The sequence below is a fragment of the Protobothrops mucrosquamatus genome, unplaced genomic scaffold (assembly GCF_001527695.2).
Source record: "Protobothrops mucrosquamatus isolate PMUCROS unplaced genomic scaffold, P.Mucros_1.0 scaffold276, whole genome shotgun sequence".
Lineage (NCBI taxonomy): Eukaryota > Metazoa > Chordata > Lepidosauria > Squamata > Viperidae > Protobothrops > Protobothrops mucrosquamatus.
The window spans coordinates 1,294,113-1,311,253 of record NW_015386620.1 but is presented as its reverse complement, the minus strand read 5'-3'; the positions used below and the strand labels follow the sequence as shown (position 1 = coordinate 1,311,253).

Below are 17,141 nucleotides of genomic sequence, written 5' to 3'. Positions count from 1 at the left end.
CATGCCCGTTGCTGGTTGGCTAACTAGCAACAGGGTCTTGCCAGCCAATGGAATTGTGTGATTACAAGCCAGGGGAATCCCATAAAAGAGGGCTCCCCTGGCCCAGAGAGCCAGTCCGGATTTACTTTATGCCTTGCCAATAAACCAAGAGCTGACTGTCACTCGACTCGTGTCTTACTGCCTGCGCGATCCAACATTTCCAAAGGCCAACAATTTATTAAAGCAGCTTTTTCTCAACTTGGTTGTCCCACAGAAGTATTGGTTTACCGTCTGGAGAGATAATGCAGATTAAAATGCCAAACATTTTAGAGCACCATGTAAGAGAATGCTGTATGACATTTCAAAGCTGAGCAATTAAAATATAAGACAATGTTAAGAGCTGATACAGTTCTTTAATTGTATATTCCCCGATTTCTTTACTGGGTATTAGCTACATTCATGAATTTTATATACATTGGCTACAATGAAAGGAGAAAACAGTCTATCAAAGATGTCAGCTTTCCTTACAACTAAGAATAAATAAGTAGAAAAAAGATTTTAGAACATCATAATAACTGTATCATAATAGATGCACAATGGAATCAAATGCATAGTTAAGAAATGATACAACAAAGTGAAAGGAGAGGACTGACAAGGTCAATTTTTGTTTGAGGGGTCTACAGCACCAACTATGAAAAAGGAATTAAACAAAATCTGTTATCCCGACATATATTCAGTTTAACTGATTTTCCAACACTAAACAAAAACTTGAATAAGAATTTGTCCGATTATGTAATAATGATCCAACCTTTGACAAGCACTAATTCTGATCCCACATATGAACTTCTCATTTTGCTTTTCATTTGAACAGGGTTTCTCAACCTTGGCAGGTTTAAGATGTGTGGACTTCAATTCCCAGAATTCCTCAGGCAGCGTGACTGGTTGAGGAATCCTGTGAGTTCAAGTCCACATATCGTCAAGTTGACAAGGTTAAGAAACATGCTTTTGAGGATGGCAGAAAGGAAGATGATCCTGTAGTAGTCTGGGAGTTGAAAACCACACAACCTAAAGTTCCAGGGATGAGAAAGATTGCATTAGACAGAAGTAATGTCTTTGATTGAAATCATCCTACATACACCAAAGAAAGAAAGAAAGAAAGAAAGAAAGGAAGGAAGGAAGGAAGGAAGGAAGGAAGGAAGGAAGGAAGGAAGGAAGGAAGGAAGGAAGGAAGGAAGGAAGGAAACCAAACCCCCTAAAGTCAAGTGTTGTCATTTCTTTCATTATTTCTTTATAGTTTTTAATCCCATTTTATTATTTATTTATTATTTAATTCAACTTGGACACTGCCTGACTCCAACTGACTCTGGCCACCAACAGTAAACTAACGCAAACCCAAAACAAATAGCATCCTAAACTCATGACAGTCCCAAAACTGTGTACAATTTTCCAAATGACACACTTTTTTTTTTTAAGTAAGGAGGCCAGTTTTGCACAAGCAATGTTGAAATATTTAGAGATCTAATGAAGGTTGGCAGAAGCAGGAGTTATACTGTATGCCACGCCCACAGCTACTGAAAAGAAAGAAAATATGTCAGACAGTAAATACATCACAGCATTGCCCACACTTAGATCTACATCCAAAAGCCCTATTGGGCTGAAACCTGCTGCCCATTTTCCCAAATCATCTTTTTCCTGTGTGAAAAAGGTTCCATTTTCTCCCTTGCTGTCAAATGTACTTTACTAAAGAAATAGTTAATGTTATTTGGCATATTTTATGGTTGCAAATAGCAGAGGATGTCAGTTTTGCTTCCTTTGCCCAGCTCTTCATTATTGTATGACTTCCTTGGCTGACGGTGACCCTATTTTCTTGCCAGCAAAAGGTCCTTGGGAGACATTCCAGGAGAAAGTTTTATGCTGCGGTTTATGCGAAGAAGTGGAGCCTGTCTACCAGTTAGAAATGATTGTGCAGAGTCAGGACCCTTACGTGCCTTGACAATCTTTTAACGGCAGTAATGAAGGAAGACAGAATTTGGGAGAAAAATTAAAGCAAACTCTTCTCCACCATACTGGATAACAGGATTACGGGGGGGGGGAATCATTACTAACTACAGGTAGTCCTTGACTTACAACCATTCGTTTAGTGACTGTTTGAAGTTACAATGACACTGAAAAAGTGACTTATGGCTGTTTTTCCCACTTAGAACCATTGCAGCATCCCCATGGTCATGTGATCAAAATTTGGACACTTGGCAACTGGCATGTATTTATGACGGTTGCAGTGTGCCAGGGTCAGGTGATCACCTTTTGCGACCTTCTGACAAGCAAAGTCAATGGGGAACCCAGTTCTACTTTATAACTGCATTACTAACTTAACCACTGTGGCAAGAAAAGGTTGTAAAATGGGACAAAACTCACTTCACAACTGTCTCGCTTAGCAACAGAAATTTTGGCTTCAAAATTTTGGTCGTAAGTCGAGGGCTAGCTGTATTCACAAAACCCATGCTGTATGGAAAGCGAAATTTTAAAAAAGCTACCTTGTTTTAGTTTGCTGCAATTTCAACCCCATTACAGGTCCCCAACTTACGACCACAATTGAGCCCAACATTTCTGTTGCTAAGCGAAACATTAGCTAAGTAAATGTTGTCCTCACTTTACGACCTTTCTTGCCACCGTTGTTCAGTGAATCGCTGCAGTTGTTAAGTTAATGACATGGTTGTTTAAGTGAATCAGGCTTCCCTATTGACCTTGTTTGTAAGAAGGTCGCAAAAGGTGATCACGTAACCCTGGGACACTGCAATCCTCATAAATATGAACCAGTTGCCAAGCCTTTGAATTTTGATCAAATGACCATGGGGGATGCTGCAATGGTCTTAAGTGTGAAAACAGTCCTAAGTCACTTTTTTCAGTGCCATTGTAACTTTGAACGGTCACTAAATGAACTATGGAAACTTGAGGGCTACCTGCATTACTTATCCATTATTTCTTTACTCATTTTCTCCAAGTTGTAATTGATACCACCTCTCTGAGGTCAGCCTTCCACGTGCATTCTAACAATATTTTCCAGAATTCCCAGACTATATTAGGTGAAAAATTCAAGGAATTGAAATTGCAGCAGTGTGAAAAGTTCTGGGATTGGAGAAGGCTATTTCTCAGTCTTGTGAGTCTGAAAGTACATCTGAAGGGCAGATACATCTAGCTTTAGCCACAGAAACCCTATTTTGTCTATCCTAGCTTTCAGTTGTTTCCCTTCAGGCCCCTTGCTTTGCCCTGCAAATTCCTGGAATGGTCATGTGGCGGTTGTTGTTGTCAAAGAGCTCATACAATCCTGATTCAGAGCAGTAATAGATTCAAGGCTAACTCCCTTTTCTTGTTGTAGATACCAATCAGACCTTTATTAAGGTCACAGGCCAGCATAAGAAGAGTGGAATATAAACAATAATTTTTAAAAGGCTAAAAATATTATATACCTACGCAAGCACCCACACACACCAGCATAAGGATTAAAGAAGTATAAAAGATAAAAGTCTAATTTAAAAATATATATATTTTTAAAAGAGTCTTTAAAAATCTAAAGGGAGAGGTAAGAACATTAGATGGATGTAGGGGAACTTAAAAACTAGTATATGGCAGACTAAATCTATCACAATGCAAGGAATTTGAAAATAACCAATTAGATGCTCGTTAAGATTAGTTTATGACACAGGTCCTCAATGATGGATTTTAAGCAGTGGTAGGATTCAGCCAGTTCACACCACTTCGGCAGAACTGGTAACTAATTTTTAGTTGCCCAAGCCCAGAATGGACTTCTGGAAGCGGCATCCACACAGAGAACCAGTTGTTCACATATTTGAATCCCACCACTGATTTTAAGCACTGCTGCCCAGAACCTGGCAACATTATATGTTGTAACAGGATTAGTATCTGCAAGCAACAGGAAGGTGTGGAATTGTCCTATGCGCTCTAGGTATTTATATTGTAATGGTGAGATGACAACTAGTATGAACCTCTCTGTAATGCAGGCACTGGAAAAGTACATATTATGTTGCTTCTATGTGTCCAGAGTCACAAGGGCATTGTCTCTCTGGGTAAGGAATTTTCCTGTTATCGGCCTTCAAGGACAGCTGAGGGCATGACATTGTATCAGAGTAAAGGCCTCTGGTGGTTAGGTATTTTTAGTCAAATATGCCACAGGGGAGGCAGAGTACCTATTGGATTCATTGGCAATAAAGTTTAGGGACCTGGCTAGCTCCAATTAGTGCTCTGTGTCTGTTACACACTGTTTAATGAGAGCCTTGGCCTGATCATCACAACCCATGCTGAATGGAAAACCTGGAGAGAAGCCCAAGGATGAGAATTTAGTTGCCACTGTTTTTTTTTCACAGTGGACTAAAAATCATCCGTCATAGTTAGTGAGGCAAGAGCAAAGGTGGGGGGAAGATAGGATCCAGTTTGGCTCGGTCACCAGGATCAGTGGTTTTGTCTTCTGAGCTTTTGGACTAGAGCCCATCTTCAATGCACACAGTCTGCTAAAGAGAAGTTCCCTAAAGATGGGCTCCAGTACAAGTCCAAAAGCTTAGAAGATAAAGCCGCTGGTCTCAGTGATCAACCCAGATTGGATCCTGCAACCTTATCCTGGGACACATATATTTGCCTTCATTTATGACAAATAGGATAGTCTGAGCTAATAGTTGAGTATGTCATCATCACTCTAGATGCCACTTTCATGAGGCCTGTCTCCAGTCTCAGGATGGCATTAGAGACCCATTTTGGGACTTGAAAGGCTGATCTTGGACATTTAGATTGAACAAGTTGTATTGACACAAAATTGGGGAAGAGGCTCAGGAGCACCATAAAGTAGTTGTGTTATTGGCTTAGCTTCAAATAGTTTGAGTGCAGCAGGTTATAGTAGCCACCTCTTGTTTGAGGATAACATTTTCAGCAGTGTAGTCTCCATGGAGATCCCTATGGTTAGCAGAATGAAGGTATTGAAACAGGAGACCTGCTCAACCTTGTCACCATCTATCCTCCAGGAGAGGTTCTTGGACCTTTTGGCAAATGTTATGATTTTGGTTTTCTGATATTTGAGTGCTAACTTGGACTGCAAGGCGTTCAAACTGGTCAGTCCTAGAAGAGATCAACCCCGACTGCTCTTTAGAAGGCCAGATCCTGAAGTTGAAACTCAAATACTTTGGCCACCTAATGAGAAGGAAGGACTCACTGGAGAAGGGCCTAATGCTGGGAAAGATTGAGGACAATAGAAGAAGGGGACGACGGAGAATGAGGTGGCTGGATGGAGTCACTGAAGTAGTAGGCGTGAGCTTAAATGGACTCCAGAAGATGGTAGAGGACAGGAAGGCCTGGAGGAACATTGTCCATGGGGTCATGATGGGTCGGACACGACTTCGCAATTAACAACAACAACTGGCATCCTTGCATTACTGTGTTAGTTCTCTCAAGATTTTTTTAAGGCCAATAGATGCTCTTGAAAATGTTACTACATCATCTGTATAGATTAAAACAGAGATGTATGTCTTCCAGCAAGTTTTGAGTGTTGGTTTGGGAATGTGTGAAAGTTTGTGTTGAGAAGATGGCCCACCATGGAGTTAATACAGAAATTGAATAATAGTGGGGTCAGTATAAAGCCTTGCTTTATGCCTTACTCAGTTCCAATGGCACTGGTGAGGTGCTCCTGGGAGTTACATCTTATTTTGAGTGAAGTCCCTTCATGTACACACGTATTAAATGAAATAGATGTAGATCAATCAAGGAGGCTTCTAGTTTTTCTCACAATTTAACTTGGGATATTGAATCAAAAGTTGGTTTGAAGTCTATAAAAGCAGCATATAGGGAAGTTGTCTTGAGGGAAGAAGCATTTTTCAATGAGATGATGGAATAAGAGGCATTGATCAATGGTAAATCGGCCTTTCCTAAAGCAGATTGCTTCTCAAATTTGCAAACAACACCAAGCTGGCAGAAATAGTTAACAATCCAGAAGATAGGCTTAAGATACAGAAAGATCTGGACAGACTTGAACACTGGGCGCTATCTAACAAAATGAAATTCAATGGTGAAAAAAGTAAGGTTCTACATTTAGGCAAGAAAAACCAAATGCACAGGTACACTATAGGTGGTACCTTGCTCAATAGTAGTAACTGTGAGAGGGATCTCAGAGTCCTAGTGAACAATCACTTAAATATGAGCTAGCAGTATGCTGCAGCTGCCAAAAAAGCCAACACAGTGCTAGGCTGCATTAACAGAGGGATAGAATAAAGATCATGTGAAGTATTAATACCACTTTATAATGCCTTGGTAAGGCCATACATGGAATACTCCATCCAGTTTTGGTCACCACGATGTAAAAAAGATGTTGAGAATCTAGAAAAAGTACAGAGAAGAGCAACAGAGATGATTAGGGGACTGGAGGCTAAAATATATAAAAAATTGTTGCTGGAATTGGCTATGTCTAGTTTAATGAAGAGAAGGACTAAGGGTGATATGATAGCAGTGTTCTGATATCTCAGGGGTTGCCACAAAGAAGAGGGAGTCAAGCTATTCTCCAAAGCGCCTGAAGGCAGGACAAGAAGCAATGGATGGAAATTAACCAAAGAGAGAAGCAACTTAGAACTAAGGAGAAATTTCCTGATAGTTAGAACAATTAAGCAATGGAACAACCTGCTTCCAGAAGTTGTGAATGCTCCAACACTAGAAGTTTTAAAGAAGAGACTGGACAACCATTTGTCTGAAATGGTATAGATTTCCTGCCTGAGCAGGGAGTTGGACTAGAAGACCTCCAAGGTCCCTTCCAACTTTATTATTATTGTTGTTGCTGCTGTTGTTGTTGTTGTTAGTTCCAGACAGTACTGGAATTTCAATTGTAGTATCCTGCATAAAGTTTGCTGATTGTGTTGAGGAGGCTAATTAGTCTATAATTGATAGGCTCGTCCTTTACACTGTAAATGAAGAAATCAGTTTCCCTAGAAATAACATTTCACAACTTCTCAGTTTCCCAGAGTGATGAAAATAGATGAAACAAGTTCTCCAGAATTATTCAGAGACCTGGGAAAGTTTAAAGGGAAGTTAGCAGTCTTCGATACAATTTTACTGAAGCAATAATTCTGCACCGGAGGTCTGTTTCAGAATTTAGAACTGGATTTAAAACTAAATCAGATCCAACAAGTTCATAGTTAGAATTTCTAGTCAAAAACAGCCTTTCATACATTCTCCCCTTTGAATTGTATCAGCAGGTATCTGATTTGGGGATAAAGAAAAATGGATGTGCACGTATCCTTTGCCTCTTGAAATTTTCTCTCCCGGAGTGTAGACGCCTCCGAGTTCTTTTCAAAGGCACTGTGTCATTGCAGTGAAAATCCATTCATCTGAAGGTAAATAGGGCAAGAGTGACAATACATAGATCATTCCTGTCCATAAAAAGATGCAGCTGGTATACTAACATATGTTGGGGAAAAAAGTATTTCCAGCCACCATTGCCACCTGGTTCAGCCTAGCCAAGAGCAGAAGTATAGTATAGTTCAGTGGTGGCAAACCTATGGCACGCGTGCCAGAGGTGGCACTCAGAGCCCTCTCTGTGGGCACACGTGCCATGCCCCAGAGATGGCAACCGTCCCTCTTCAACCAGCTGCCCCCTAACTCACCGAGATCCCACATGGCCGGATGCATCCCAGCACCCATGCACTCACTGGCCTCTGTGTGCAGGGGCTGATGGTGTCAGGCAGCAGCCGCCCCAGCCCCTGCCTTACCTTGCCCTGTGACAATGGCACTCCCACCCTGCCTCGCCTTGCCTCGCCTCACCCCGCAGGACGAGCCTCTTGCGTACCGGCCCACCTGCCAGAGACCCCCTGGATCTCCCCCAACCCTGCCCGGCCCCCACAGGCGTCCCTCCCCACGAGCAACATCGAGGTAATCATGCCCACCTTGGCCACACCCACCCAATCTGCCATGACCACCACAGCCATGCCCACCCAGTGGGCCACGCCCACCTGGCACCCGGTGATAAATAAATGGGGTTTGGGTTGCAGTTTGGGCACTCAGTCTCTAAAAGGTTTGCCATCACTGGTATAGTTTTTTTTTTATTATACTTATGGGCCGGAATTCTGCAGGTTAATAAAATAAATGAATTCCATTTCAAACGAAATAAAATATAAGCACACAATTGTAACTACATCTTCAAGGCGACCAAGTAATGCAGGTTTTACAGATGGTCTAACACTGTTTTGCTCCATTCAAGGAAATGAAATTACTGTATATTAGTCTGACAGGATCAAAGCAGCTATACATAAAAGCTGTTAAATTAACTTCAAAAGAGCAGGCGTTGGATACAAAAAGCAGTCTCAAGTCACTAACGTCTTCCTAAAGTGGGAATAATACATGGTCCATGTACTCAAGCAACATTCTGCCGCCTCTTCCCAGGAAGAACAATCTTCTTAATGGATGACTCACACTTGTATATTTCTAACTGCTGCCTCACGAACCCCATGATTACAGTAGAGGAAGAGAGACAAAACAATAGATCATTCCTCACCTTTCCAATATTGAAATGTCAATATTTATATGTGGGAGTAAGCTTGGGTCCAAAGGTCAAAAAGCTTATAAAAATAAGGCTACCATCCCATCATGCCTCCTTGTGATCGTCTTCCCCTTTTCCCTCAAGGCCCAATAAGTAGCCATAACAGCTCCAAAAACAATACAGGTAGTCCTCAACTTGCAATCATTCATTTAGTGACTGTTCGAACTTACAACCATTTTTCACACTTACAACCACTGCAGCATCCCCCAATGGTCAAGTGATCAAATTTCAGACGTTTGGCAACTGGTTCATATTGATGATGGTTGCAGTGTGCCCCAGGGTCACGTGATCACCTTCTGAGACCTTCTGACAAGCAAAGTCAATGGGGAAGCCAGATTCACTTAACAACCTAACAACTGCAGTGCTTCATTTAACAACGCTGGCAAGAAAGGTCATCAAAAGGGGGCAAAACTCGCTTATCAACTTAGAAATACACATTTTTGGTTCCCTTGTGATCGTAAGTGGGGGGGGCTACCTCTACAAGGATCCTTGCAGTAAATGAAAAGCTTGGTTCAATGAGCCACATAGTTTTACTTTTGTAAAGCATCAGCAGGAAGCAAGAGCAGAGGTTCTGGTCCTCCCAGAATCCATGTCCCAGGCTGCTATAGCTTAATTTTCTCCTCACAAAATTCAGTGGAAGCATTTCCATTAGTTTTTAGTGTGGTAACAAGTGGAGGAAAACCAAGGTAGGCAACAAAAACATTGCTCCCAGTCTGTGACCAAACCTTGAAAATCTTTGTAAGAAAGCCAGGGCACTGTGGTATTGAAAAGGAATGTGGCATTATCTCTGCCAAGTCTTGTGGATATCATAAATGCTAGTGTCTCCAGATAAAGGTCAACAACACTGTTAAGGTTCACTAACTGATTTCCAGAATCGAAACTCATGGAACAAAAGAACAGCATTTATCAAAGCAGAAACTGCAAGGCCCCTTTGTGCCAAGAGGCACATTCAGTCTTGTACGGAATGTCAAAGAGTGGGCAGGGCCCAAAGAGAAAGAGGTAATAGGGGCACAAATATCCCCCAGTGCTCATTTTTCTAGCTGATTAATCACTCATTTATTCAAATTACACCAAAGTTTTATCCTGTCCCATTCTATGGTACATCGATGAGAGGTAAAACTCTAATTAAATTCCCCAACAGTGAAAGTGGGCTTGGTAGATTAATATAAATCAACTAAAGACAAAGAAAAAGAAAAGAAAAAACGATAAGATCAAAACACTCTAGTCCCATCCCTTTCGTTAGCATTAGAATGAAATCGACCAGACTAAACGTGCAGAATAATTAGATGATGATGATGATGTAGCTTCCCACTAAAAATCAGGGACAAACTTTATTTTCATCAATTTTCACAAGAAAATGAAGAGGGGGTCCTGAAGCTGTAGGAAGATACATTTAGCCCAAAAGTTGCTAAAGCTTGGTCTATAGCTTAAAACCTTTTCTGGTCACATAGTATTTCCTACACTACTCAGCTATAGGTTGCTTTCACAACACCAATGGAAAATTTAGCCTATTATTCATCATATAAGAATTTGGAAGTATCACAGCTAAGCCAGTTTAATCATACATTTTATGCTTTGGCATTCAAACAAATGAGTGTATCAAGACAGGAACTTCACCACTACACTTGGCCATATCGTTTTCAAATTAAAATTTAGTTTCATACTTTCTTGTTACTATATAATAAAGACCAGTTAGGTCCCTCCTGAAAGACCCTTTTCTATAAAAAAAAAAAAAACAAAGACAGCAAATTCTGAGCACAGAGTAATTTGACACAGACAACTAAGTCAATATTTGGAGTCTTGCTAATTTTACCTACTACTGAACAATACTCAGAATTGTCTCTTAATGAGATTGAAAGTACAGGGGATCCCAAAACTTTTATGTTCAGAAATGTCAGCAGAGAATAAAATAAATATCATATTACTCCTGGGTTTATTGTTTAAGAATATTTGCCTTTGCTTCAGTTAGATACTTTGTATCTTATTTCAGTAAGTTAAGGACTGTTGTTTCTACTCACCAAATCTTAAGGAGAATGTAGCCAATGTCAAGAATTGAGCCATAGAATTATGGCTTTTTAAGACCTGAAGTCCTAATTAATTTAGTGCCTCCCACTTGGAGGAGGAGCCAAGTGGTAGTGATAAGGCAGTGTGCACTGGAATTCTTGTTTATAATCAATAAATTAGGGACCTGAAGCATTCTAGCCTAGCACATTGAGAGAAGTCAGCTATGATAATTTCTAATTCACATGGCTGGGGGAGAAAATCCTTTTTGAGAAAATTCCAGGCTGTTTTTGGCTTATTCAAAGACAAAAGGTTTTTCTGTAGTCCGTTATGGATGTATTGAAGCGGAGACTAAACAATAATTTGCTGGGAATGCTTTAATTTGTATTCCGATACTGGAGTTGTTAGCCTCTTGTAATGATTCTATTATCATCCGTAACAATGTCTCCCTTAGTTCATGCAGGCTTTAGTCTTCTTCCAATTCAGGCTTTCTTCCCTTAGCATTACCAAAATAAACAAAGATCTGAATCACATGCAAAATGAAAGAAAGAAAAAAGACCCCATCTGTTATTCAAAACAATTGGCAAAGCTGATCCAGTTTTCAGCGTTGCACCTGAATGAAAATGAGCTCAGTCGAGTTTACTGATTGCAGGCTATTAGCCACAATTTAACAGAAAAAGTCTGTGCTCTTCATATCTCAATATTCCAAAGTCCTTAGCATGTGTGCAAACTGAATTAATGACTTCACTGTGTAATTTTATCTTTGGTCATTACTATGCAATGTGGAACTTACTCATGTTAGCATACCTCTACTGAAAGCAATGGATTAATAGGAAAGCTCAAAAAAAAATCCAGCTCTGCACTGGTGAGGAAGATAGGAGTCAAGAAAGTTCCAAGTTTCAAGGTTAATAGTAATATTTACAAAGGGTTCTCAGATAGAACTTAAATATTCAGCTTGCCTTGGAAACCTGAAGAAATGCCAGAAACTACATTAACTCTTCCAGCTATTTACCAGTGATGGACATTCAGCTGTTTTCAAAGCAGAAAAAAAAGATGAGAAACAAGGTTTTATTGGGAGAATATCATGAACCTTGACTGAACTGTCAGGTAGAACTAGTCCTTCTAACCATCCATTTCACCTGTTTCTAACTCCAGTGGTTTTAATACAATGTAATTTTTACCTCTCCAGTCCTCTTATTTGCCGGATAATGAGACCTGTCCTGTCCTACTATATTGTTACGGCTGCTTGTGGAGGAAAAATGGATATAAATTAAGCTTTAACAGCATTGCTGATTTTCAAGAGAAAATAAGAAAGAGTAGGGATGACATGTTAGTAGTGTTTCAATATCTAAGGGGCTGCCACAAAGAAGAGAGGGGGGGGGTCAACCTATTCTCCAAAGTACCTAAAGGCAGGGCAAGAAGCGATGGATGGAAACTAATCAAAGAGAGAATCAACCTAGTACTATGGAGAAATTTCCTGACAGTTAGAACAATCAATCGGTTGAAGAGCTTGCCTTCAGTATTTGTGGATGCTCCATCATTGGCGGTTTTAAAAAAGAGACTGGACAAACATTTGTCTGAAATGTTTCCTGCTTGAGCACAGGGTTGGACTAGAAGACCTCCAAGATCCCTTTCATTTCTGTTATTCTGTACAATAGTGGGTGAGGACACTATAGTGGGGTGAGGACCTTACCTAAAACCCTACCTCTGACCCTCAGTTTCTCCCAGTATTACAGTAGTCTATGCAAACATTCATCCCATGAAGATAAACACTGAATACAGATTGTATACTGTGCAGAAACGGCAGCAAGGTAGCAAGGGTTACAATTAATGACTGAAGATTGTGAAAATGCCAGAAGGTATGATACTAAATCCCTCTGACTTGTGCATAAATCCAGTTTGGATCATCTCAACAAGGTTAAGATGAAAGTGAGAGAACCAAAATTCCACAAGCAGAGGCAGTTCGAAGTCTCTGGAACCATGTTTCCAGAAGTAAACCAACGTATGAGGGTGAAGTTTTGTTCTCCAAGCTTGGGGGTTGGTTTCTGAACGTTTCATTACCAGGCTAGGCAACATCTTCAGCGGAATTGAAGTTGAAACTCGGAAACCAACCCACAAGCTCGGAGGACAAACCTTTTCCCTCATCCTACACTCGAGCTACAGATATTCGCCACAATTGCAAACCAATGTATGTTGCAGAAAACACATTTTATACAAGTACTTTAAAAAAAAATCAAAGTACTTAACTGGAATTCAAATTCTGAGGGTTTATTAGCTCCTTTGTGACACACAATAATATTTCAAAGGCAAAGCAGAAACAACTGCTTTCTACTAAGACCACTACACAAGGATTTGGTTTCCAAGAGGTCTATAAATATGTAAACACACATTTCATTTTCTGTTTAGAAAATGGTAATCTGTGTTAAAAGACAGACTTCCATATATTACTCTTTCAATATTTCCCAGCCTATCTGCGACTGTACTTTCTAAATTACTGAACAAATAAAATATCCTTATAACCTGGTGATTTTTTTTTCACATACAAGTTACAGATAAACTGTACTGCCAATTATATCCACAATCTACAATAAATGGGTATGTTTTCAGACAGACTCTCTCATTCGTCCCTTTTATATTATCTTTTTGCATAAACTGTCAAGTTTCCATTTCAAATGGATGAGCCTGTAACCTTACCCATTTGAGTTTCATCTTCCCTACAGATAAAATTACTCTTTTTAAGTGCTGCACTGATCAAGTCAGCATCATTTTTTGAGAGAGATACCCATGCACAAAACACACACATACATTTACAGACACACGACTGTGTTATAGTTTGAGCCCTGGCACTGAGCATCTAAAAACAGTAATTTTTTGCCTCAGTTTTCTTACAATTACACTACCAACAGTTTAAGTTAAATTAGATAGCAAGCATGATTTCTGTTTAAGATCCCCCACATCTGAAAATGAAAAAACTACATAGCCCCCTGAATCCACAGTCCTTGCTCTTAAGAAATGCAGATCTTTCTGACATACCTGACAAACGGAGAGGAGAATTCCCTCTTCATTGCTGGACTTTTCAACAGCTTCACTCACATTTCAGTAGTTCCAAGACATGTCACAGCCAGCAAGAGCTCAGAGCCTGAAAAATAAAACAATTTCCTCCTTTCCGTCGTTCTTCCTTGCTGCATGGGAAGGCTTTACATGTTATAGGCTTGAAAGTGCACTCATCTCCCTCCCTCCCGTCACTACGAGAAATAATCTCCTCCCTGCTATTAGAAGCATGTTATCATTATCTCTTAAAGCACATGTCACCACACATATGCAAGAGCTGTGTGAAAGCTGTACTTATTTATACAGGAAACGCGAGCCACAGCACTTCCTAGTTCCCAAGTCCCATTTCAACTGCAGGTGATTATTTTTAACCCTCCCAGAGGCTGGCTGATGCCTAACTTGCTTTTTTTATTTTTTATTTAATTAAGAACAAATTCTTCCTGAATTCCAACTGGGTAGTCCAGGAAAGCTATCAAAACATTCTGTTCGGGCTGTAATTAAAGAGCTGGATCACAATTGATTCGGAGCACACACACACACACACAGACAAAAGCATCATAAGCTTTTGATTAGAGCTGCTGCTTTTTATTTCCTCCAGACTTCTTGGTCTTTAACTGTTGTGAGAGAAGCAGAAACACAACAAAGGGTATCATAAGGGCTGCATCCGCTGAATTTCTTTACGTTATACATATTTATTAATGGGACAGCCAATGTATGTGTGTGTTATGCTGTTCAGAATTCAGTCTTCTGTTGTCTTACACAGCACCTCAAAGTTTAGGCAACATTAGATTGGTGAGGTGGTTAAGATGCTGAATTAGAAACTGGGAGACTGAGTTTAAGTTCTCCCTTAGGCATGAAATCTGACTGGATGACTTTGGACAAGGCACCCTCTCTCAGGCCAACTCACCTCATAGAGCTGTTTTTGTGGGGAAAGTAGGGCCCAGACATATTATATTACGTCTCCTTGAGTTCTACAAATTAAAGGGAGGATAGAAATATAATGATGACAGACAGGCAGGCAGGCAGACAGACATGCTATCTCTCCTCTCCTCTTTGAATCAGCATGAAATTTGTCCTGTCTTGGAAGTCTGAAGAAGTGTCAAAAGCTACCCTAAACTTTTCCAACAGTTTACCAGCGACCATTGTTCAGTTGGTTTCAGAGCAGGAAAAAAAACAAAAACAAAGCATTAAGCTAAAAGAGAAATTGGAGCATAGATGACTGCACTAAGATGGAGTGCGTGTTCTAAGTCACTTATAACTGGATTTCTGCAATAAGCCGTTAAAAAATCTGAGATATTCTTTTTCTAATTATGAGTCTGATGTTCCTTACTGGGAAAACTATCCATTTACCAACACTGAGTGTCTTTCAGATCTTCAGTGCAGTGTAACATGACCACCTAGAACTGCTACACATCAGACTTCAATAGATAGTATCATTTTTGGCATGCAAACTCCAAAGCATCTATTTATATAAATGCGGACCATGCAAATCTGCAAAACGTTATATAATCTATTATTGGTATATATAAACAGCCCAACCTTAATTTTATGCAGCCTAATTCTATTATTGTTTCTTAATAATAGGCTACTGTGTTTATTGGACATTCTTCCTGAATACACATGTAGTAGTATTGTAGAGTAATTGTTATTTAATCACAGGTTACAACAAAACACAATGTTAAATGCTTCCCATACCATGTTCACTAGGTCTGAGCTACTTCTATAGAGTTATAACAGCACCTAGCAAAATGTGTAAGACTTTTTACACTGAACTTGTAGGTGAGTGATTTTTCTCTTTTCTTTTACAACTAACATTGGTGTAAAAATTAGCAAAGAATGTATTTATATTTTTCTATTTGACAGGAAATCATGAAAAATCAGAATTTCTAAAGAGAGAGAACTTTAACTAGGTACAATGACAACTCTGTAGCTTCTTTGTAGAGTTAGTTGAATGCATGGGAAGCAGGAAGCAGGATTGCTTTTTCCTATTCATGAGTTCAAGTTGACCACAGAAATGGTGTATAGAAACACAGAAGATCTCTGAGTATAAAGGTCTTAGGTGATATGCCTCATCCTTCCTGAAGCTACATCTTTTTTCCTTTCACCTGGAAAAGTGAGGGACTGGGAAAGTTGGTATCATGGAGCCACCATTTCAAGGAACTGTTGGAAAGTTGAAATGTCTAAGAAATGTAATTCCTCTCACAGTTCCTGTTGGGAAAGGCTAGGTAGAAGCAAAATCAACTGAGCCCCACTGCTTCAAGATACATAATGTGTCTTTAAAATGACGAGCTCCCCGGAAGGTGGACACCATCCAGTCTTGGAGTGGAGAGATTCTCCACTTCATGTCAATTAACTGGACGATATATGTAATTTTAGAACAATATTTTACACACTCTCTGGTTTCAGTTATCTAATATACTGAAAATGGTATTGAACAGATATTTTCTCAAGTAATATATTCTTTTAGAACAGGCTTTGTGTTCTACATGACACGTCTTCTTATACACAATTTCATCAGATTACAGATCTGGTGTTTAAAACCAGCCCGGTTATTAAACAATCCAGATGTCGGCCCGTGAGCTGAACTTACAACAGCAAAACATAACTACTTATCTTCTATGACTACATCCATGGGTTGCCCTTTGGCAGCCCTGTTTAGAACCCTAGTCTCTCTAAGGGAAGGATCAATTATAGGATCATTTGAGAAGAAGGTCTGTTGGGAGAATTATTCAAGACTGAGTGTTCATAGCTACTTTCTATAGAACTTTGGCTGTGCAGATATCTACTGAGTTGATTGAGGTATGGTGTCTTCTATGCTACTAAGCATACATGCAATCATTTTCTGATATATTCTCTGTTTATTATAGTCTTACAACTTTAACTGTAATAACATAAAAACATTAAAAACTGCATATTCTTTGCTTGGACAATTCAAATACAAATCTTACTTTTCAGATAGTCCAGAAAGACAAAACGCCGTTTCAGAAACGATCCAAGAGTATCCAGATTCTAGTCCAGAGTTCAGTAGGATAAGCTAAGAAATCCAAAACATATACTAACAGAGTTACAAGCAGTCAGGGAATTGAATGTTTATTGCCATAAAGAACCAATCAAGAGACAGTTTTCTTTATATAGCCCTTATAACAAGCTGAATCACACTTCCGTCAAGTGGTGGATGGCTTCATTTCCTTGCTCTTTCTTCCTTTGTCCTCAAAGGGCTTTTTTTTCCAAAAGGTAACTGGACTGTCTTGGCTTTTTTCTTTGAAAATGTTTCACTTCTCATCCAAGAAGCTTCTTCAATTCAGTTCAGTTCCTCAGAACTGAAGAAGCTTCTTGGATGAGAAGCAAAACGTTTTCAAAGAAAAAAGCCAAGAAAGTCTGGTTTTTTCAGTTTGGAAAAAGCACCTTGAGACAAACATGAACTACAGTAGATGACCGAGAATCTCCATAGATGTTTGTTCCCCCCTTCTTCATTTGCAATTGGTGATGTGTTTGGGGTCTTGCCTAGCTCAGGTTCTGGATCAGG

At 39.7% G+C, this 17,141-nt stretch overlaps 1 protein-coding gene across 1 annotated transcript in view; it reads right to left on the bottom strand.

The window, feature by feature from the left end:
* Positions 1-13,716, bottom strand: part of RNF144B (ring finger protein 144B) — a 50,105-nt gene extending 36,389 nt beyond the window's left edge. The window contains exon 1 of the mRNA XM_015814701.1: positions 13,598-13,716. The gene's annotated coding sequence lies outside the window, so the exon portion shown is untranslated. The remainder of the gene's footprint in view (positions 1-13,597) is intronic.
* Between the last annotated feature and the right edge of the window lie 3,425 nt (positions 13,717-17,141).